This window comes from Molothrus aeneus, chromosome 3 (assembly GCF_037042795.1).
Source record: "Molothrus aeneus isolate 106 chromosome 3, BPBGC_Maene_1.0, whole genome shotgun sequence".
Lineage (NCBI taxonomy): Eukaryota > Metazoa > Chordata > Aves > Passeriformes > Icteridae > Molothrus > Molothrus aeneus.
The window spans coordinates 74,902,877-74,927,216 of NC_089648.1; the positions used below are offsets into that span (position 1 = coordinate 74,902,877).

The 24,340-nt window shown below is 39.6% G+C and overlaps 1 protein-coding gene and 1 long non-coding RNA gene across 7 annotated transcripts in view; one reads left to right on the forward strand and one right to left on the reverse strand.

Moving 5' to 3' along the window:
* Window positions 1–19,721: 19,721 nt before the first annotated feature.
* LOC136554865 (uncharacterized) lies at window positions 19,722–23,847 on the reverse strand. Its single transcript, XR_010783388.1, has 3 exons — window positions 23,737–23,847; window positions 23,060–23,159; window positions 19,722–19,906 (listed from the first exon to the last, which is right to left on the reverse strand). It is a non-coding gene; the product is annotated as an uncharacterized lncRNA (long non-coding RNA).
* Window positions 23,643–24,340, forward strand: part of CYRIA (CYFIP related Rac1 interactor A) — a 56,781-nt gene continuing 56,083 nt past the window's right edge. For 4 of the 6 annotated variants that reach the window (XM_066547187.1, XM_066547183.1, XM_066547190.1 and 1 more), the window contains exon 1: window positions 23,643–23,767. The gene's annotated coding sequence lies outside the window, so the exon portion shown is untranslated. The remainder of the gene's footprint in view (window positions 23,768–24,340) is intronic. The other 2 variants (XM_066547189.1, XM_066547186.1) reach the window with 2 other exon arrangements.

Here is a 24,340-nt window from a genome sequence, read left to right on the forward strand (position 1 = left end):
AGCCTGCAGAAGGCCTGTCAACAACTGGTCAGTGCTCTCACCCATCCACCACCTAAAACTAATTAAACTAATCATGAACAAATGTCAGTGAAATCATAATATTTGCTGCAGGATGATAAATCACAAAAGAAACAAACAAACAAAAACATAAAAAACCAAACCAAAACAAATGTAAAAAGTTCCAAAACAAAACAACAACAACAAAAAAAAAACACCAAAAAAGCCCCATAAAACCCACCAAAGTAGTTGTTAGTCACAGGGAAATATAAACAACAAGCTTTCCCTTCTTCTTCTTCTTCTTCTTCCTTTTCTTCTTCTTCTTCTTCTTTTCCCCTAATATATTTCATTTTGTTTGTTCTGAGCACCATCTGCTGGATGTTGCCAGCTTGCACTAACATCCCTCCCTGGAGTGAGAACAGTTTATTCACACACAGACAAGCTGAGTGAGGTAGACCCTGCTGTCACATACAGACACCACCTTTCATATAAATATCCTCCCAATCCTCATATAACATAGGCAACTGACATATGTTTTATAATTTATTTTTAAACACAGGAGAGGCACGCAGTAGGTCATGGATTGCCTTAGTGTTGGAAGTGCTAAAACAAATCAGTGGTCAGTGGTACAGCTGAGTGCTCCTGTGTCAGGCACTAATCTGCTCTTACCTCCAGACGGGCACAGAGTGTGCCTGGACAAAAACAAGCTCTAATCCTAATTATCAGACTCATGTTTACTTGGTGCTAAAAGATGTAAAAAGAGGAGTTTAACCTTCCACTTTTGTTTTAGGCTTACTACCCTGCCTTGTGACCACAATCTGATGTGTTTGCTCCTTGGAAAATCCCAACGGAATTTCTCCAAAAGGTTTCTCCAGAATTTCACTGACTCTAGTACCACCCCATTAGAGCCTATTAGACTTGTATAAGGAAAACACAATCTGATCTCATTTGTAATCCTCAAGACACCTACTTTAGAAGCTTTTCAAACTATGTATATGTAAGCCATGATATTAAAGTGTCCACACTGGTCTTTATTAGCTGCTGCCTAATTTTTTTTTACATTAGTTTTGCAAACTTTAGGGGTTTTGGCAAGTGTTCATGAAAATCTTAGGGGAAATATAGCAATATGGTACATTGTTATCTGTGCTGAGTCACTAAAATACAATCATTATCTGTGTGGACCTGATACAGCTATGAAGAGAACAAAACACTTTTGAGCAGAAAAGTATCCTTGACAGAGCTATGCTTTGAAGAGGGAATGAACTAAAGAAGGAACCCTCTCTTCCAGAAATGTCCTCTATTTTTTGCCACAAACCCCCTGATTTCTCCCTGAAAACTGTGGCAAATGGAGATGTAGCTAAGGGCAAAGGCAAAACTAACTAGTGCAGAGGGAAGGAGCAAAACAGAACATGTCTTGAATCATATTTGAGAGGGATTCTATCCATGTGCCCTAAAATGCAAGCCATTTACTCCACAAAGAGCACATGCCAAACAGAAGCCACTTCAGGACAATTTCCACTTGTTAGTTTTTCTTTGGTAGCACAGGATATATAGGCCAAATCAAATATACTGTCTACAGCGTTTACAATAAATAAATAAATAAATTTCTTCTACTATGGATTTTATTGGGACTATATGAAGAATATGGGAGTTTAGGTAATAATATGTCTCTGCAAAGGGTACATCAAGAACCATCATTGTGTATGTTAAAACACCCTTATAATTTCCTTAGCAACTTTCTTTTCTGAAAGGAAAAAGATTATGAAAATGTTGCTTTTTTTTTCCTTCCTTAGTCCTTGTGATTGATCTAGCATTACAAAAGATAATATTCAGGGGTTTATAAGCAAAGAAATAGATTGCTGGGGGTCAAAATAAAAAAAAAAAAGGAGAAATCATTTTATGCCACCATCAAAAGATGAAATCAACAGCACTATTGTTAATAATTTGCTCCAGATGGTACAGCACTACTGCCACTGTGATCCAACTGAAATAGAAACAAAAATATTTAAGATTTATGGAAAGATCGAGGAAGCTGATGTTCTTATTGCCTGAAAATGTTCTTGCAATGTCTGACAATATTAAAACACATCTACTGAGATAAAATCAGGGAGTTGTGCCATAATATAGGTTGAAATGGATCTTCAGAAGTCATGTATCCAGCTCCCCACTCAAAGTAGAGCCACCTGCAAAGCTGAATCCAACTTTGAAACCATAAAGTGGTCAGGGCTTTGTCAAGCTAAACTTTGTATTTAAGGATCAAGATCCCATAGTCCCTCTGAGCAACCCATTCCAGCGATTTATCACCCTCATTATGGTAATTGGCTTTGTCTTACTTCTTAATTGGGATTTTAGCTGTCTGCAGCTTGTGCCCATTTACCCCAGTACTGGAGGCTGTGAATCTCTAAGAGGAATCTGGCTCCATCATCACTGTGAACAGTCACTAAACTGTCGGAGAAAAAAGCAGTTTACTCTTCTATGGGCTGGACAAATCCATCTCTCTACAAGTGTCTCCATGTCTCATGTGCCAGTCCCCCGGTCATCTTGATGGCCTTCTGCCATACTCAGCTCAGTTAATCAGTGTCTTCTTTGTACTGAGAAGCACAAAATTGGACATAGTACTTTCAAGGCAGTCTTGGGACTGCTACACTGAATAGCCAGCAGCAATCACATCCCTCTTCCTGTGCCTGTGGTCTCTACTAGAAGAGTCTTTGATGTTCTTAGGCTTCACTGCAATACATACAAACCAGCTGCATATAAGCCAAACACTGCTGGGTATTGTGTTGCTTAATATAATTGTAATGTTGTTGTGCTGGACTGTAACTGAATTTCCAGAGGAAAATGTGTCATTAACTGCAGTTGTTATTTAATTAATAAACATAACTTGTAAGCCATGTTATCTATTTTAAAGATAATGTCTTAATGAAGTTCTGTAAGCTGGAGAATCCTTCCTAAGAGCTATACAACAAAATACCATGTGGAAGACACAGCAAATGCAACTGCAGTAGAAGCACACACCCATTTGCACTGCTGCAGTCAGTTTTATCCAACACTAATGAAGTTTGTAGAACTCCTACAGAGCAGATAATTATTACATTATGCAGAGGGGAGGAACTGAAGCATAAATAAGCAACTGAGCTAATTTTTAAGTCCGCATTTATGGCCTAAATGACCTCTTACTGAGTGGGAGTTTTAGGAATGATTTAATTAGAGGAGAACTGGGTCAAGGCTAAATGCTTTTGAAAATCTCAAGCTACCTTTTCTAACTCAAGGTCAAGCAGAGAACAGAAGTCAAAAGGAAGCTCCACTCCTAATCCTTTAATTTATTTATGCATATCATACTCATAAGCAGTGAATCAGATTCCTCCTACCCAGATTCTAACATTCCCATTGGGAGCAACACAGAGTAAAAAAAGGGGAAAATTGGTTAGTTCCACAATTCTGGGGAATAAAAATAGTCAGCTAGAGAGTGGATGGGTGTAATAGTAGATAGGGGGGTTTTTAACCATTTTTTAGTTCAGATATTTAGTTTTTATGTACAATACATTGGTATCCAGAACATTTTTCACACATTGCAAATAAATTATGTCTCATGAACACCATTTTTATCAGGGCAGCCTGTCAAGCTACCTTCTCAACCACATATTTTCACAGCATGATAAGACAGTTTGCTTATCTTCAAATCCTGAAATATCTTTTAGAAGTTGTAAGGACTTTTTCTTTCTATTTAATGATATGAATTTTTTTAAGTGAAATAAAAGATCTCAAAAATGTTCCTGGGCGAACAGGGAGATTTTATTTTATTGTTTTCTTAGACAACACTTCAAGAATAATCTTAAAGACCTTAAAATTAGAGGTTTTTATTGTATCACAACAAAAATTAACACTCTTAAAAATGTCAACATTTTATAAAGTAATAGAACAGAAAAATCAGGAAATAACCATACAAGTGATGAGTGCCACAAGATGGCACTGCTTCATGCCATCGGCTCGATTTTATGTGTCCTAAAACTACTACTAGATTAACAGAGATGATAAAATAAAACCAGCAAAAAGATACATGTATAGGTTTATAAATATAAAATTATAGTAATAAATAAAAAAAAATTAAAAGTTTGCTAAATAGCAGGTTCCACAGAAATAGGCTAGAACTCATTCAGCAATGCCTCATATTTGCCTCAATATTACCCAGAGCTGGAGAGGGCCTGGAAGTAAAGAACTCATTAAGATTGTTGAGAATTAAAGCTTTCATTGTAAGACTTAAGATTGAGGAAATATTTGTCCTTACAGCATTCCTCAACCTTTTTCTTTCCTTTGAAAGATAAAATTCATCTACACTGGCGTCTCTACAAAACCTCTCTCTTTCACTGGTTAGAAAAAGCATTTTGCAGAAGAAAGGAATTCTGTAGTATGGGCACTTAGACATTTGTGCAGAGTGTGTGTATTGACATTATTGACAGGCCTAAGAAGAATTGAACCCAAGCTCCCAAGAAAAACAGCGTGACTCAGAGCACCGTGTTTCTATCCCAGAGAATAGGAATTTGTTTCAAGCTGGGAGAAAGGTGGATCAAAAGAACTTCTTGGGCACACCCAATACATTCAGTTTGGTATTGTTGGTTGAAACTTAAAACAGCTGATGCTTATTCAGACCTAAAAAGTTGCACCTCTTCTATTAGTGGGCAGCTCCATAAAGGTCAAGTAGCTTTATTACTCACATTCCTTCGTGAATGTCAAGATCAACTTTACCTGGAAGGTCTTGTCCTAGACCTTCTTTGCATTTCTCTGGGAACACTGTATTCCCAAAGGCCTATGGATGAAGGCATTCATTCCCACTGACTTCACTGGGAAAATGTAGGCCATTAAATCTTTGCCTGGTTAGCAGTCTTAAGTCCTGCTGAGGAGCATGTCACCCAATTAATGTACAGCTTGTCTTTATGTCAGTGCAGGGGAGGGCAACTTTGTCTCTTGTGGGAAAATGTCAATTTACAATATTTTTCAGGCATGTCTTAAAAAAATATGCCTAAGACCTTTGACTGAGTTTTGAGTTGCAATTCATCACAAGTAGAGCTGTGTCTTCAAATAAAGCCAAAGATAAAAGGAAAATCTAAGCTGTATTTAAAGCGATGTCTGAATTTTTTTCCTTTTTGGATTATTTAAATATTACCCATATTTTTTTTTCTACCTCTGTATTTGGAACATACAGGAAAATAATTTAGCTACAAAATGTGCATGTCTGTGTACAACAATATTACCTCAAGTATGAAGCATCAAATTTGTTAAGCATTGCTAGAAGCCTTTCTAAAAAGTATTAATTTGCTATTCTAAAACATTTCCCAGCCCTTTCTTAATAGTAGAACCATTTAGGTTGGAAAAGACCTTAAGATTGAGTTCAACCATCAACCCAGAACTGCCAAGGCCAGCACTACACCATGTCCCTAAGCACCACATCTACATGCCTGCAGGGATGGTGACTCACTTCCCTGTCCCAACGTTTGACAACTCTTCTAGTGAATAGATTTTTCCTAATATCCAATCTAAACCTACCCTGCTGCAACCTGAGGCCATTTCCTATCGCCCTGTTGCTTGTTACTTGGGAAAAGAGAGTGACACCTGCACCAACACCCACCGTGGTGAAGTGCACTGGCACAATCTGTCTGGAAAAGCTATGACTTCATTGATCAAAGTCCATTCCTCTCTACTATTGGGGAAAAAAGATTCAGGCATTATTTTAGCAGCCTTCACGGAGAAGGAAAGCAAAAAAAAAAAGAAAAAACCAAAAAAGGGGGAGTAGCATCAGGGGTTTGGAATACTTAAATCCATTAAAGACAGAAAGAGAATAATAAGTGTGAATCTTGGCAAAGGATTTCTCAGCTCAGATCTTTATGTGTTTGCTGGGAAGGGAGGAGAGACAGGAGGGGGGAAAAACAGAGAGTGTTTGGAAGATTGGCTCAGGACCCTGAAATATGTGTTTGTAGAGAGTATTCTGCAGATAGTCCAGCCTTGTCATGTCTCTAAGCAACAAGATCTATAAAATGCCCTTGCAGTAATAGAGAGTAAATTGCCTCAAATGTGCATAAATTTTAAGCCAGATCTGAATCCTTATTTAATGATTGCCTTCTTGTCACAGTAAGTAGGGGAATAAATATTGTCATGGCTTTAAGACCTTCATAAAGCTTATTATTTTTCAATATTCATATAATCTAGAAGTATTCATATTCAGAGTTCTGAGTAATGCTCAAAATTGTGGGCAATGCCCTTTACCTGAAAAATTCACCTCTTGATATTTTTCAGAGGATAGTGCTGGCAGAATGTAGAAATATCTGGATTATGGAATATTCATTTGTTTTATACCTTTATGTAAAATACATGTTTTTTCCAGTGCTTGTGATTTAAATGACACGATAATAAATGCATACTCTAAATCTAGAAATAAATTGAGTTGAATTATGGAAAAAACCCATTTCATAATTCTGTTAGAAGTACACTTCTAAATTGCCACATGCAAATATGAAGTATGTTATGCCTATTCCATGTATATTTATATATTTACATAATTATATTTATTTTTTTATAAAAAATGTCACAAATTAGATTTAAATCTTTCTGGTAATTTACAACATTCATTAAAAACGGTACAAGAAACAAAATAATATTTTTAAATGGAAAACCAATGTTCTGAAGATTAGGAATAAACCAGTATTTATTGGACTTGAAAATTGGACTTTTTTCTTTTTTTGCACCTGCATTAAGGTAACTGGTAACATTTCAATATGACTGAATAAGTCTACTATAATTGATTGACTTTTACAGCACAGAAACAGTATTCTATAGCACTGGATAGAGAGAAGATAGTAACAGTTCAAATGACATAGTAAAATGTGTGAACTTTGCCATCATGATAAAGTTGGTGTTATTGAAGATATGAGAGTTTTATTTATTCATTAAATATGCCAAGGTAGGTGTTTAGCAACAACATTCTGACTGGGAACACTGGAGGTCAATGTATAGTCAATACAATTTGCTATATAACTCTATATAGAACAATACAAATTAGCTCAGCTGGACAGGACCCTGGGGAGGGCTCAGCATCTGTACCTCACTTGATAAAGTCTCTTTCATTGATAACATTCTCTGGACTGGATAGTCTTGTCAAGCAATAATAAACACCAAGCACACTTGCAGACTCCTACAGAAGCATAGGTGCCTCCATCTCAAGCTGAATTCCACCCCAGATGTATTTCTAGAAGACCATTAGAGAGCTGATGTGATTGTCCACACCTTGACTTCTGGGATTGTTAGACAGGGGTTAGTGTTGATTTGGTCCTTACCTGCCACTGCAGAATGGCCTGGATCACTTTGTATTTGACACATCTCTTCAAGGCTTTTAAATATGCAAGGCATCCAAAAAAACAGTGGATATTTATAAGTGAGCAAGTGAACATAGGACATTTTGAGTTTCAGTATCCCTTTACAGAACAAAAAGGGCTCAGCAAGCACCCAACATCTATAATTTTCCTGGCACCGAGTAGCTTTAGTATCCTTTTTCCCCCTGTGCAAGACTATGTCTTACATAGTCTGGTCTCTGCTTTCAGATAGTTCAAATGGCATTCATCTGTCCTATTTTACACACTTTTATATGATCTGATCTCATAGAATAATTTTCTAGTCAAGGAAGCTACGACACATTTTTAGACTGCAATTAAATGTGTCCTAAAGTACGTGGTCAAAATAGGTCAGATGAATCACATGCCCATTTCTCCTGATTGTTTATACAGTATGGCTAAGTCAGGTGTACACATCTAAAGTCAGGTCAGATGAATCATGCAGTGTGGTATCCCTCAAGACAGAATTGGAGGGAGGAGCTGCATTCCTTCCAAAGCGACTTGTTACCACAGTGTTGTCAGAAGTCAGAAAGATTAATTTCACTTGCATATTTGTATGAAGTGTGATCGTCATTTTGGATGTTATTGTTTGTAAGTCTCAATAAGTGAAAAGTTTTACTGTGGGAAAATAGGTATATCATCATCAATATTCAACTGAGCATTTTAAAATTATTTGGTTTAAAAAGAAGCAGATAATCATGCTTTCACAGCATTATGTTTCTCAAACATATGGCACAAAAATTGTTGGCTTTATGTCTTTCTGCCATTCGGAACACAGGAGAAGAGCAAGCATTTAATGCAGCACAAGGGGGACCAGATAGACAATTACTTACTATGCATAAAACCTAGCAGTGCAAGGTCCATGCCTCACATAAATTAATCATTTAAAAAGGCTTGAATTTACACAGCTGGTTTATACCAGAATAATTATGATTATCATGTGATTATTTTGTTCTGGTACTAGGAGTCCTAGACCTAAATTTACTCTGTCCTCTAAACAAAGACTCAGAGTTGAATGAGGCTTTGCTGTGATGAATATTTTAGCAAGTGTTCTGTTCAGCATAGAATAATCCTCTTCACTTTTGATCCAATTCATCAAATCTTCCTTTATGCAAATACAATTCCTATTGAAACTGGATTGTAAACAGATCAGTGAAATTATGGAAGTTAAAAATAATTAGCAGCATCTAAAAGTTCAGCAAACAGGAGCAGAAGAAAGAGTAGAAAGCAGAGATGAAGGGAATGAAGAAGCTTCACTGTCAAACTGGCTTTGGCGTCAAGAAAATGCCACATGTTTACTGCTAGGCAATAAATTACTGCATATGGCCATGACATATGCATATGCAAGTTGCTAAGGCTCAAGGGGCTGAACAACCACAAAGTGACAGGAAAGTTGAAAATACCTTCCTGATGGAGTTGAGGACCAAGAAATCCTTAAAGGAGGAAAAGACATGGAGGGCTAATCCTGAATGTCCTTCAAAGGCAGTTCAGAAGAACTTCATGAGTTCAGATTTGTGCCAGCTCTTGTGCAGCATGGAGATTTAATACTGAAGGAGGTATACACATATCCTTAGCCAGAGGACTGTGAAGTATCTATTAGTCAGACAAAGGATGAGAGAAACCTTTAGAATCTAAATATTGCATAAATGTTACATAAATGTTACCAGTATTTACATGAAAACTGCGTTTTCTAAGCCTCTATGGCATTATTGTTTACTTGTAAGAAGGCTTATATGCCTTCTTAATAAGAAGGCTGCTCACTTTAGCAACTCCCAGTTGGATAACCTGGTTCTACATCCCCAAAGCCAGGAACTTGCAAGAGTTGGACACCACAGTAATGGATTAAAGTTAAGTTATGTTTAACACCATGCTATTTCTTTCACAATGGAAAACTGAGAGACCCAGAAAAAAAAAGCTTCATAGACAGGAAAAAGAGATAGCAAAAATAACCTGTGGTTTGCAGTAGTCAGAGAGATGTGAGTCTTTCTTAAAAGGGATGTTATGTGCCCTAGGAATTCTTTTTGTCTCTACCTTTAAAGCACATTGATGAATATTGTAACATGGCATTTTTTGTTGCATCTCCATGCATTATATATTATCTATAACTATTGTGTCTCTGGGAAAGTTGTGAATATTGAATTTATTTTGCTGTCTTGAGTTTTGCATCCTAGATTTTTTCATAAAAAAATAAAGGGAACAAAGGTAAAAAAAGCTTTGAACATGAATTCATATGAAAGACAGTATCTATAAAAAAGATCATCTTGAAATAAGCCAGTAGACCTCCCAGGAATGTTCTATTACAAATATTGTCACAGTTGGAATGAATACCTCCTGCAGTCTAAGCCTGCTACCATAACTGGTCTGACTCTGTAACAAGGCATCCCAAAGGGGGAAAAAAAAAAGGAAAAAAAAGTAGCGACATTTTAACAACGTGCGATGACTCTTAAGGGCTGTCCTCATTGACTATGGCACAAACATCTAATGTTCCTCGTGTCACTTTCTACAATCAGCACTTTAGTATGTGCAGTAATTTTTTATTTTTTTTTTAAGGAGATCCTATTTCACTAGATCTTTTGTAAGGGCTTTTTAGAACTGGTTGCACAGAAGCTGCCAAGACCCATATTTGCCAGTTCTTTGAACAGTTAAGCCTTCTCTCAAGTGACCTCTCTGGTCGCAGTTGGGCCACCAGCCCTACACTCTGTTCCTTTTCTTTTAGTATGCTTATAAACAAGAGTAACTGCAAGTGTGTATCTATAAAGAAGAAAAGCCAAACAAGGTTTGATCAAGAACCAATCTGTGCCTTTACAACTGCCTACAAACATTTGACTTGTGACAGACCTCACACTACATTTGAATATCTGTAGTGCCACATATGGATCTCTGAGGCAAAAAGTGATGAAATGCTCCTGCAGGCATTTGCAGGTCTGACAGAAACACTGGCCTTTGATGAAGACTTAAAACAGACATATACAAAAAAGAGCCACTGGATTTTTAACTGTTAAGAAAAATAATTACTACTTTCTGACCAGTGGGAAGACAGAATTTAGGAGCTTTGCTTTTCTTAGAAAACTTTTTGCTTGAGCCTAAGAGACATTAAATTCCATTAAAATTCATATTTCTAACAGAAATATACTGTTAAATAATTATAATAGGACTGCTTTTTTCTGGCCTTGGCCTTGTGGCACCATGGCAGGGGCCATGACTGACCCTGTTCCCCTGTCGTGGGCTCTGGCACTGGGGAGTGGCGCTGGCAGAGCAAGGGCACCCTCGGTGCTCCTCAAACCACCCCCTGCTGCCTGCACCCTGCTGCTCCATGACACTTCATTTGAAATACAGAGACCCCCAGCCCTCCCCAAGGTGCCTTCTGCAGAAAATGAAAGGAAGAAGCTCAATATGCCGTGTCCTTTGCAGGGGACCTCCAAGGGCAGCTTTGATCCCAAGGAGAGGCTGGGCTGGCAGGCAGAGCTCTGCTCCCACCCTCTGTGTGCACCAGGAAGGTGCTGACAGTTTGTGCTCATCACCAGGCTGAAGCAGAGAGCCTCTTCCTGGTTCCTAGAATGGGCTTGATTTGTAGATGCTTGCTCTAAAATTATAGTAATTTTAAGGAAAGGTTTAAATCAAGGCCGTAGGAAGCACAACTGATGAAATATTGTGGTATCTGTGAAATAAAGTGGGGATTTTGAGAACTACTTTCCAGATTAAGATGTCTAATTTCAGCCTCAGCCACAAATAAAACTTGCACTTATCACTATGAGCATCACCTATATGTTTTGAGGTGACAGCTGCTACAGAAAAAAAAAGGATTTCTATAATCCCAATACGATTTTGTGAAATACATTGTGAAATTTATTCTTTTTCTTTCCTTCATGGCACCTATCACTGCTATAGCTATGTCAATTATCCCAGCCCTTTATTGCTGTTCTTAGCAACTTATGCATGCCACGATAGCCATTATGACTTGCTGAGTTGCACATAGCACATCACAGTACTAATGCTCCAGCTGTGAATGGGAAATCAGGGATGGAGTCGCATTTTTCCTTACTGCATGCAGGTAGTAATTAAAGCTACCAGAGATTTTCTTCATTGGATTCTCCCATGGCTCCTTGAAGTTCCACTCCCAAACTTTATTAAAAAACAATCTGTGCAATGTTTTTCTGTGCAAGGTATAAAGTTCCCTTGAGAACAATTGTTTGTGTAGTGATGGGCTTTTACTGTGCTTTAAAGTAGTTTTAATATTTCTGTATATACAGAAACACACGTCACTGTACACATGCAAGTACTTTGTTTGCAGTTTGGGTTTTATCAGCCTGCACTAACATAAACATACCCTTGACAGTTATGTTTCTATGTAGATACAGTATCATAACATTTTAAGACTTCAAAGATGAATTCTCGCTATTAGAGGGTTTTGGAGGTTCTGTTATATGCACAAGAAATGGTTACAACCAGAAGGAAAGGGAATCAGAATGCTCAGGTTTATTTAAGAAAATCTAATTTATGTTGTAGCTTATTTTCAGTTTTTACTTAACAACTTCATGCTTCATGTTTTCTAAATAAAATCTCGTGGTATATTTGTGACCTTTCTAAACACTGCAGACTAAAAGTTCAGTGCCAGCTAACTTTGCTTCTATCACTTTTCTATGACAAGAACGTGTGCACATGTGTTTCCTGCTCGAGGTGAGATTCATATTTACAGGATATGGAAAGTTAGCATGACAAAAGTAATGACTGTGTAGAAGGAAACTCACTTTCGTTAGCAGGCATCCTATTTACTCTACTGTCACCTCCCATGATATGCCACATGCCATTTCAGACACCAAAGCTCTTTTAGTGAAAACTTCCTGCACAGAAAATGGAAACTTTGACCGAAAAAAAAAAAAAAAAAAGGCTGAGTTTACCCTGGGAAAAAAATGTACCAGTGAGATCTTTCCTCAGATCTACCCACCCAGCTTCTACTGAGCCCACTGATAACATATGAACTTGATCACAGAGGATTATGAAGAATTATTTGGTGTAATTAAAAAAAGCCCGCTTTTTTTTTTAAACCCACTGCATTCTACTCACTGAGAAGACTGGCTGTCTTCAAAATACTTTTCCAAAACCTTTCAATTATGACTTAAGATTAATTTTTCTGGCAGTGGCTGAGGAAGAATTCCTGGACAGAGAAGTAACATCCAGTGGCATTGGACAATGATTTTCAGCAGCTATCTATAGGATTACTGTGGGATAAAGAAGGACAGCAGTAAGTTTGCATTCATAAATCCTCATAAAATGGACCCAGGGACACAATCACTGTGTTGGAGACACCACATGCAAACCAGTGGCTGGATTCATAACAATGGGGGAACTGCAGGGCTCACAGTTACCCTGCCTACAGATGGGCACCACAGGAACTGGAAATTTAAGGGAAATAATTTTCCATGCACTTAACTCTCCTACAAGTCCTCTGCGCTAAAAAACTGGGCTCAATGTGATTGCAACTCAAAACACTGAAATTAATATAAAACCAGGAGAAATTCCCATGAATTGGTGCAAAAACTACTTTTTGTAAAATATTTTTAGGCTTTCTAAAAAACAAGAAGAAAATAATTATTAATTTGAGTGCTGCAAGAAATGGAAAGCTTGCATCTTTGTTTTAAAAATGAAAATTCTGGATGCGGATTTCATCCCAGAATCACCTGCAACCATTCTTTTGCAAAGGCTATAACACTAAAATTTAAAAGGATGTCATTTACCCACATGATAAATTATATCCTGTGAGGCAAGATTTGACCATAAGTCAGCTCATATGAATGACTGAATTTAGAATCATGGAATAATATTCTTCTCTGCTCTGTGATGCATGAATTTAATTTTGTGCAGTGGTACGGATCACTGAAAATGACCATTTCCAGGGTTATGGAAGAGCTTGCCACCAATTAGAAACCATTGAGTGCACCTGAATTTAGGAACAAAAAGGCTGAGAATCAGCATAAAGATGTGAAGTTCTAGCTTCGGAAAAAAAAAAGTGTGAATGGTTCACTAGTTACTAAAATAGACCAAGTGTTACAACAGCAAGAGCTTGTAGACGTTACTTGTGTAATAAAAATATGGGTGGTAGCAAATTATATTGCTGTGAAGAGCAGATGAGGAGAGACGCCTACTGAAACCTGATGCTGCCTTTGAACTTTAAAATTTTGACTTAATAAGCTTTGCAGTGGCGCTGCTTAGCAAAGAGCTGTCACGAAGGGCAGATTTGTTTCACAGCAGAGTTGCTTTATTAAAAATCCTCAGCATTTCCATAAAGTCCTGATTCAGAAACAGAAGGAGGAGTTACACTGAACTTGACTGCTGACCTGACAGTGAGAATGGAGCTATTGTGCCCAGGACTGAATATGCATATCTGTGCTTCTCCCCGAGCTTCACAGGGCAGCTCCCCTCCAAGGGAGAGGAACCCTTTAGAGATCTGAAAGCTGCCACTGCCAGATACTGAAACCCTGTAACAAACACCAAACTCTGTAGGTTTCATGGCCATTAAGAGGTTAAAATACAACTTTTAACCTTCTCCTTTTTTTCCCTCTGTTTGCTGTAGGATAATCAATGGAGTGCAGGCCATGTGCAGCAGCGTGGCCCATGGCGTCATCTTTGTGCTATTCAGCAAACTGCAAGCTAGATGTGCTCAATTAATAGTGAAGATTGTCAGGGAAGCAGTGCTGGAAATGCTTATTTGGTACTGCATGAATTGAACCTGCTTGTTGAATAAAATACTAATTACCTCACTGACTCTTTTGCATTAAGCCTTCTCTTTTTGCTGTGCTTTACTTGGTGGGAAGGAGTTGGTACAATTCAGCACAAAATGTGGTACAAACTAATGCTTGGGAAGGAAAAAAACTCTAATGGCACATTAAGTGTTGTCAATTGCATGGCTTTCTCTATTATTGCTGAGCTTTCAAGATAAAGAAAATACCATCTGTAATCATGGCTGCACAAATAGAACACACAGAAAAGAAATTCATTCCCTCATCTTAAACCTCAGAAAAAGGCAGGGCTCTTTTCTGCTCTGCATGTGTTACTAGGAAGACTAGCATGCAACTAAATCACATTTTCCCCCCAGATTTTGACTGAATTTCAAACTCTGTGATGCAGATAGATATGCCTGGGATTTGATCTAGTAATGATGACAAGAAAAGCTATTTTACTTGACTTCTTCTGTGCCATCCTTGAGACAGAGAAGCTGTCTTCTCTAGGAAATTTTTTAATCCTTTTTCAATTTTCATCCTGATGGAAGCTGGGATGCAGTTAAGCATTTTCTTGTTAAGGCTGCACTGAGACAGAGCTCTTGGTTCTATGGTTCTAATAGATCCTTCTTAAAGGGATACCAGCAACAGTAACCACTTATTTTACGCAAAGACATGCAGAAAATACACTGAAAGACTTAAAGAATATGCTTCATTCCATTTTTAAGTTTCATTTGTTTTATGCAAAATCAATTGTTCTATAATTCAGTGCTCAGTTGCTCCTCTAACAACTGAATGAACAGAATTTTTGTCATGGGAGAGATAGTTTTCTATTGCCACCTATTAGGGAGCTAGAACAGACTGTTTGCATAACCTGTTGTCTGAAAAACACTTTATTTTGCAATGAAGTGACAAACTGAAATCACTCTACAAGGTAGAACTGCAACATGTCTAACTGGGACCACTGCAAGAGCAGTGCAAATGCAATGAGACCCTCTGAGTTCTTGTCACCAGAGGTGAGAAGTTCCTCTCCCCAGAATGAAAGCTCAAGGCAACATCATCATGGAAGATGGCTTTGTGGGCTTTGGGATGAATGGATCTCCAATGGTAAAACAGGGAGGGGGATGAGATTAGGAAAGGTGATGTTATTGGGTAAACAGAAGAAAGTGAAATGGCATAAGATATTTATTTGTTAATCATAGCATTTGATGGGGAAAATGAGGCAACGTTTTACTGTGTTGCTTAACTCTATTAGGTGGGAACTAATAGCAGCTCTCTAATGACCTTGAGAAGGTTATCAAGAAGAACCATCCCTTCTGCATCCCTGGAATTTTTCAAGGCCAAATTGTATGGAGTCCTGAGCAATATGGCCTTGTGGAATTAGATGTTTTGTAAGGTCCCTTCCAACCCAAACCACTCTGTGACTGATTCCAAGAGAGGGACAGGCTCTCCTGAGTGGTACGTGGCAGGTGGAGGAGTTTCAAAACACGTACGCTGAAAACAGTGAAGGCAGTGTCCTCAACATGAGGACAGTCAGGGGCAGAACAGCTTTCACACTGAGTAAAGAGTCTGGGCACTTTACTTCCTTGAGGGTTTGCAAGATCCAACTGGATAAACACCAGAGCAACATGGTCTGAGTTGACCCTACTTGGAACAGGATATTGGGCTAGAAACTCCCTGAGATCCCTTCCAACAGGAATTATTTTATGATCCTGTGAGCCTAAGATTTTTCTATTTTTTGTGGACAGGTCTTTTTCCACACATATAAATAAATGAACCTTCCATTTATCCTTATGATTGACTCAGAATTCACTACTGTTCTTTATAAACATCTGTTTGACTGCTGACTATTGACTTTCCATAATTACTGCTGTATTTACCTTTCAGTTTACTGAGATTTTATTTCATTTACATATAGACTCAGTGCTTGTAAGAAGAGAACACAGAAGAGCATGTTCAACTTTTCTAGTTCAGATAACAGAAAAGGCCAAAATACTTTACTAAGAATAAGGATTTTTAGGTAGTTTTAACATCATCTAGCCAAAGGATAGTATATGAGCTATAATCATTCTAATTCTAATAAGACCGAAAAAAGAATAATGAACTTTTTGGAAGTGAGGAAAGCATTATTTCAATGTCCCTAACACTTCTATTGCTCTGCTGTTTGTATTATGTGCTAGACAAATGATAAGTCTAGGCTTGGAAAGTCTAAATTGTAGAGGGCTTAAATTGTTTTCATGTTGGCACCATCTCAAATGGAATCTAACAGTACTGATGCACTTATATTTTCTTTGAATTTTTTCACTCATTTTTAAAGAGGTGGCATTCCTGATTCTTCAGATTTTAGTTGAAAAAAATAATTATAGGAATGTGAGGATTATTTTGTCAAATGACACGTAAGACACGGTTTTAAACTTATCTTCCTTGTTCTCAGATAAATAAAAAGAAGAAAAAAGAGAAATGTCAGTCTCCTACTGGCTTGCATGTAGTATAGATGTTCTACATTTTGGGAAACATGGACAAAGAGAACAAAGGGCCCTGCAGAAAAAAACTTACTAGATTTACACCCAGTGATTTTTATACATCCTGATACAGCAAAGAACAGACAAATCCAAGTTTGATAAGACTTTGATAAGAGCTATAGCATGTGCTTTAAGTTATTTGCTATAGGAGAAGAGCCAAAGAATTGTAGGAGAACTCAAGTTTTTAAGTTCCTTGAGTTTGCTGGGCACTAAGCAGATGCCCACCCCAGGAAAAATCAGCTCATCTCTCTCCAAACTGTGCTGGAGGCTGTTACATCTACTCATATCTTCTTCTACAGCTAACAGGGTGAGCACATCGTAATATGGCTCAGTCAAAATTGAGTGACCCAGGAGAGAACTACTACTTAAACTGTTTCATCCAACCTGTCTAATTTTGACTACAATAGTAAATCACCCCCACAAATCTTTGGGGACAATAAACAGAGGCAAGCTGTGAGTGGTGATGTGATAGTACCAATATAATGGAACTGAGAAGATGACATCCATTCACACTTTAATGCTCCTGCTACGGAGGGTCTGGATCCTGCAAATCCTTTCCAAATAGTTAATGCAAAACAGGGTATTAGATCATATTTGGTTTGATATATTCTTTGAACAGTGGTGCTACATACATAAAGCATTTGCTAAAACTATATTTAAAGCTGCAAAGTTAAGATTTTAGGAATTAAGAAATATCAGAATCAAGATTTTCATGTACATTTCCAGTTGGGCATAGTCCAGTTGGACACCTACCCTTCTTTCTGGCTGAAAAGCAGAGGCTTGGAGAATTGGTTTAAAAACAACGGGCATTCATGTATATGTATTTTGCAAAAGTTGGATCCACACTGATATAATATGGGAAATTCAAAGCCTGGCTTTTCCTATTACAAAAGACTAATTTAGCAACCCAACTGTTACTTCAAAACACTTGTGTAATTTCCTATAACAACTACTCATCACTTCATACATCTTCAAATTGGAGTCCTGGCCTTTTAAATTACCTACAAAGATTTCAGCTCAATTGAAGTTTGGTGACTGCCACGCAGCAATGGAGCAAAATTAAATGGCTGAAACTTCTATTTCCATCAGCTCTGTCCTCCTCTCCTTTGAAAGAGCCTGCTGTACTCAAGAAAAACTCTACTGCTTATTTTCTGAAGCATATTCCGAATATTGTGTTGGTCAGTTGCTATATGAATGTAAATTGAAAGGGTCCTAGGCCACCAAGAGTTCAGTGGCTCAGGAGTTGCTTCAGAAACAGTTCTCTTGCTATATGTACATTTAACTCTGACATGAGCACAGGAAAAGTGACTGAGGACCATTTCAGTTGTCTAACTTGAATTTATTCTGGGTATAACAGAGTCCTGGTCAGCTGAGGAAAATAATTTTAGGAGTAGAACAACAATAGCTATCATGTTCACTGAGGAGTAGCTGCAGGGTTGTGGTTCAGCTTATCAGCCATGCTGCTAGAAAAAGCTTCATTTATTGTTGCTGCTTTGAAAGGAACCACATAGGCCCAGCTGTCAGAGTATTCAGACTCTGAGATTTTGATCCAGGCTGAGAGCTCTTGAGGAACACTAATTTATAAAAAACAGGAAAGAATAATCAATTTTTATAAATATTCTGCATTTATAGGGTATTATACATTGTACATTTCTATAAACAAGTTTTGTCCCTGATGAACTCCATAGATCTTACCAGAAATTTAAAAATTTTTTTGAAATACTGTAATATACCAAAGATACACAGATTTCTGTAAACTGCCTTCTATATCAAATGTAAAAAAATAACTGACACATAGCCACCAAAACCAGAAGACAGCTCTCTGAAAAACGTCCTTTCAATGACATTCACACACGATATAACACATATATATATAGCACTTCATGTTGCTGTAGATGCTGTGTTAGCTTCTCAAGCTTTCAAGTCAGCATTCCTAGGTGTGGGAATGTTGAGAGCCTTTGCTCCTCTGCTTCTCTGCTTAAGTTCTATGTGAGTTTGGTGAAAAATACAGGATTTTGAACACAGAAAATAGCAGAGAAGCAGGGCTGTGGTTTGGAATAATCATGATGGCATAGGACTCAGGTGGGTTTGCTGCTTGCTTTCCATGTTTGAGCAAAAAAACATGTGAATCATGCCAGATACATATTTAAGCTAGATAAATACACTGAAGAAAATGTCTTACAGATTATTTTTAAAAAATCTAACTCACATAAGTTCCTAACCATCTATCTCTAGCTCTGAACGATGGAAGTTATCCGTCTTGTATTCTCATGATTCCTGCAGTATTGGTTACCTCATTTACATAAAATGAATAGAATAAATTGTTACGAATCCAAAAATATACGGTTGCCAGGATACATCTTGCTCGATGCAAATGAAAATGGGTTTGTGCCGACCAGCTTAAAGTAGTTTGGAACTTAGACATTTTCTTATTAACATTAATAGTGATAAATGAAATATTACATATCCAGTGAGCTATTGAAATTATTAATATTTGTTTGGCAAAAGGAATTTTACTTCGAGCAAATCTGACCGAATGGTTGTACAATGTAATTCTACTAAAATACCCTGAGGTTTTACTGTAGAAGCAGCATTCAAAGTAAATATTCCATGCCTGCTTCTTTATAAACTTTTGAATTTAAATGGTAAGTTTCTTCTTAATTGTTTTTATGATTTTCAGTGCTACAGCCTTAACAACAAGCATCTATCAGTGTATACAAACACTATTATTATGCTTTGTCCATGCCTAATATGTGCGTAGTCATAGTTGACAACCATAACAAAAAAAAAGTCCTAGGATCTAACCACATTTCTATACAATGACACTGACAAACTCTTATTTAATGTATATTATTCTGACTTGCTAAAAATGACAAAAATATAATTTATTTTTATTTGAAGCATTATATTTTATACATCCCAATTTTTAAGCTGTACGCATGCATATCAATATTTTTAAAAGCATGTACCAGAAGTTAAACTATATCACTTTCTTGAGTAAATTTGTTTAATTTGCAGTGAATGCCTAATGAAGATACTTAATGCATAAAATAATTATATTTTTATTGTTTGCCATTCAAGTTGTATACATGTCTTTAAAAGCAGATTATATATCCTTATATTGACTTCCAAACAGGTAGATAAACAGGGATCAGACTTCCAGCTGCATTCAGATGAGACTCCAGTATTTTTTGGTGAATGATGTAGCTGCTCTGACCTGCCATGGCTGGTTCCTTGTGTTCCTTGTCAGCAAAGGGCTGGCTGCCCATGCCTCTGCCAATGTCACACACCACTTGATACAAGAGAGAAATTGGGGGTTACTATAGTCAAGGCTCAGTGTGCTCTGAGAAAAAAAACTCTTCATGCTGAAGATACCTGAGACAATTGAGATGAGGAAGTTTACCCCCTTACTAATGGCTGATTCTTTGATATGAGAGAAAAATACTGACAAAACCACAGCAGCACTGTTCTTTCATACGAAACAATTTCAGACACAATTCGGAGTTGTAAAATTATAGATTAACTCCGTCCTCTCTTCTTTTGATTTGTTGTGTCTTGGAAGCTACTGGCTTCATTCCTAATTTTCAGTCACATAACTGAAAAAGAAGATCATGTCCCTAAATTATAAAATAGCACTGAGGTTCCTCTTCACAAGTTGGCATTGCAAACAATATCAGTGGTACTGTGAATTATACAAGTGATGACAGGACCGTATTGAATATTCATATAATTTATCTCATAGAATATATAATTATCCTTTTTTTCTCTGTTAACCACAAAAATAAAGGGCTTCCAGACTGAGGAAATGATTAAGGGGCTGATGGAATGGGCACTGAAATTAAAGACCCTCTCCTTTGAATTTGGTAATTTCTAAACAGAGCTCTAAATCTTTCTTTTTCTCAAAATGCTCTTTGTAATAACCTGTTTCCTTTCAGTCTGCACAGAGCTAAAATGAGCATTAAGGAAGATTTCCCTTTATTCTACAAATAAACTCCCACATGTTATACTGGAGAAAAGTGCTAGATAAATACATTAGTTGTACTTGGCAAGTTAAACATCAAAAGCTGAAAAGTCGTCTGCCCATCTGTTCGGAGACTGCTGGTTGCATCCAGGTGATTTTGAATGCAATTCTGCATAAAGCAATGAGTTTCAGGACTTGAAAGGCACCATACTCTACAAAAGACTAAACAACACTGTTCTAGGTAGATAAAAACACAAGTATTTACCAGTATTGCAGATGACTTTTATGAATCATTCCTGTTTAAAAAAAGAATCTATGTCATCATTCAAATTTCAGCAGATGTTATAAGACCAGCACCTAAAAAAATCCAGAGATTGCTGCTATGCTCCTATGTCCCAGTTGAGCCATGGCAACTGGTTGTGTATACATTGTCATAACCATGAAATAAAATGTGTAAAAATCCCCTCAGATTTCAGACTGCAAATCAATTTGGATGGGATTCAGTGTGAGATTCAGACTGGTAAGTTTTTGATGTCTGTCAGCAGGTGTCTTTAGCTAAGTGACTTAAATTTCCACTGCAGTGATGACAGATTCACTCAGGTAGCAATGGGCATTCTGACCTACATCTACAGGTCACAGGACCTACAGTTGCTTCTGAAAGATGAGTAGAAAATAAGGCAAGATACCAAAGGGTAACTTCAAAATCTCTGGATGTTTGTGTTTATCCCATCCATGGATCAGGGGTAGCTTTAAGCTGTGATAACCAGACTGTTCTGGCTGGCCCATTGCATTGCTTACCAGAGAACTGATTTTAGATGCCTACCTGCTTCTTATGATGTGTGAAACTACTTCATGAAAGCACCAGACCTGGACTTTAGTACTGCCTGTAATGGGAGATTAGACACCTAAATAATGTCTGAGAAATAGAGGTGTCTGTATACCCAAATTTAGAGGTACAATTTGCCAGTGTAAATGCAAGCACATCCTTTAACCTGAGAAAGTTTAGGGTGCTTGAGGTATTGGGATGGGGCTAGCAGAGATAAGACAGAAAATCATGGGTATCCTGAATATTTTCAAGGAAAAACTGGCTGATATGTGAGATCACTCACAGAGTCTATGTGATAAGAAATCACTTGACTGAGGAATCTGATCCCTACCCAATGTGCTGCAAACTGATTTTGTCTCACACAAGCACTAAGATAACAGTTTCACACAGACAGCTGTGGCTTGGCTACTATGCCAGTAGGCAGTTAAATAATTGTTTCCTGGTCTCTAATGTCATTGTCCAAAGCTGAGAATCTGAAATCTATCACTTGTCTGCCATTTCCCCTACAGGCTGATCAACTTCAGTCTTATGGTAGTATGTGACACTACATGTAGATGTTCTACAGTTCATTTCATCAATATCTAGCAGTCCCTTTATTTTGGCAGGACTTAAAAGTTGGATTTTTCTAACTCCTAAATATTACCTGTATGCAGAATAAAAATATTCTTCTGGCTAAGTCCTTGATGTATTCAGTACAGACAACTTGAGAGCATACATAGCATGCAGTCATAGAGTTAGGATATTTCCAAAAGATGGGTGACAGCTGCCTCTCCTTTTTTAAAAGCATCTAGTTCAAGACAGAACCATTATAAAAGCAGTCAGAATGCATGCCCCAGAAAAATAATTAAAAGGGGACATTACGTTGCTAGCTGGGAATCTGAGGTTCAGTTCTTTCTCCTGGTTCAAGTTTTCCACGTGACTGTTCTTCCCGCTTGAAAGTGGAGCAATGCTATTTACTTCTTTTAAAAGGTACTTTGAGACTTGTGGGTAAAAAGTGCAAGCCAGCAGCTCAGTGTTCTACTAAGCTGGGTGCTGTAAGGGTAGCTATCCAAAGTGTGCTACAGCAACAGAGACACAGTCTTTTAATAGACTAAGTATGTCACTTGAATTATTTTCTAACTAGACAATTTGGAATTTTCAGACTAAAAAAAGAACAATTCAAGGACATGTGGATCAAGCCTGGGTAAAGGGAAGAAGTTAAATCATGAAAGTGATGCTGCTTTGGACTGCTTGCTCAGAGGGAGTGGCAGGCCAGAAGGTCAAAGCAGCAGCAGCAGGTCCTACATGTTCACAGCTCCACCAAACCACTCCACTTCGCAGCGCTCCAAAACTTGCCTTATTCATGAGAATCACACCTCTCTGAGCACACAGCTCTCCTCAACATATTTGCCCGAGGCAGAACGCAGCTGTGAACTCTCGGGTTCACTGGCACAGAGCTGTGATGGCTTTGTGGTCAGCATCACAGCATTTCTCACATTTAAAGAGCTCAGCAAGCAAAGCCCTTTGAACAATTGAGCAGGTATTTCTAGACTGTTCTTCTAATATTGCCACTTTTTGTTTTGTTTTTCTTTTCTTGCTTTCGCACCCTAATGACGCACAGACAGGCTTTTAGGGAAGGGGGAAACCAAGTGCTGCACAGCCATTCTGGCGACTCTAACCTCATTTAACCCTCAGCACAGCAAGAGGAAGTACCAAGTATTTTCACGAGCTGTGAATGGGCTCAGATCTGGTTTTGACGTCTTGAGGAAGCGCTGCCTTCTGCAAAGCCAGAAACACAAAAAAATGTATGTGAAGTTCCGAACTCCTGGGTTCAGAGTCGCAGAATCGCACAGAAACCTTCCCGTCCCACTTCCCCCCACTCCACAACAGAGGCCACCGGAGAGAGGGGAATGGGATCACTGCGAAACGGGGAGGGTTTGGGGCAGCGCCGATGTCCCCGGGCGGGGCGCAGCGCGGGTGACAGTCACACGCACCCTGCCCTGATTCCGCCGAGCGGACAGCCCAGCGCCCCGACCCGCCGGCTGGGGAGCCAGGGGGTGCCCGTGTACGGGCCGCACGGGGTGGGAGACCCATCGCTGTCCCTGTCCCCATCCCCATCCCCGTCCCCATCGCCATCCCCATCCCCATCCCCATCCCCATCGAAGGGCGCCTCGCCCCGCGGCGGCGGGAGGCGGGTCCGGGGGAGCCGCGCCCGGGGCGGCCGCCGGCGGGAGCCGCACGCAGCCACCGCGGGGCGGGGCGGCTCTGCCAGCGTCGCGCTGGGCCGGGCGGGCTGGGCCGCGCCGCAGCGCCAGCGGCTGATTCGGAGGCAGCGGCGGGGGATGGACGAGGGTACCTGCGGCGGCCAGCGGCGACGGGCGGCCCAGGTAAGAGCGCGGAGGCACGGCGGAGCCCGGGGCTGCGCGGGGTGGGGGCTGAGCCGCCTCTGCTTCTCCTTCTCTCGGCGCCCCCGCATCGCGGCGGGGCGGGGACGGCGCTCTGCAGCCCCGGAGTCTCCCCGCTCCCCTCGCCCTCTGAGCCTCCTCAGCCGCCTTTGTGCCCGCTCCCCGGCCCCGAGGCGCCCTTCCCGAGGTGCCCCTGCCCCTCGCACCGGGGGGGCTGCGGCGATGGCGGGAGGGACCCGGAGGGACACGGCCAACTGTTGCCTGGGAAGCGCCGGCCCCGGAGCGCTGCCGGCGTCCCCGGGGCGGGGAGCGCCATGGGCTGGCTTCGCCCCCAGCCCCGCTTGGAGAGGCATCGGGTGCTGTGCGAGCCCGAGCGGAGGTTCCCGATTGGCCTCGCCGAGCCGGGGAGACGCTTCCCCGGCCCCTGGGCTCTCCCGGGTGGAAGTCCGCGGGTTTTCGCTGCCGGCCGGTGGGTGCCGGAGCCGCCGCGGCTGCAGGGACGAGCAGCGCCTTGGCGGAGCCGGCCGTGCCCGCGGCTGGGCCCGGGGAGCCCGG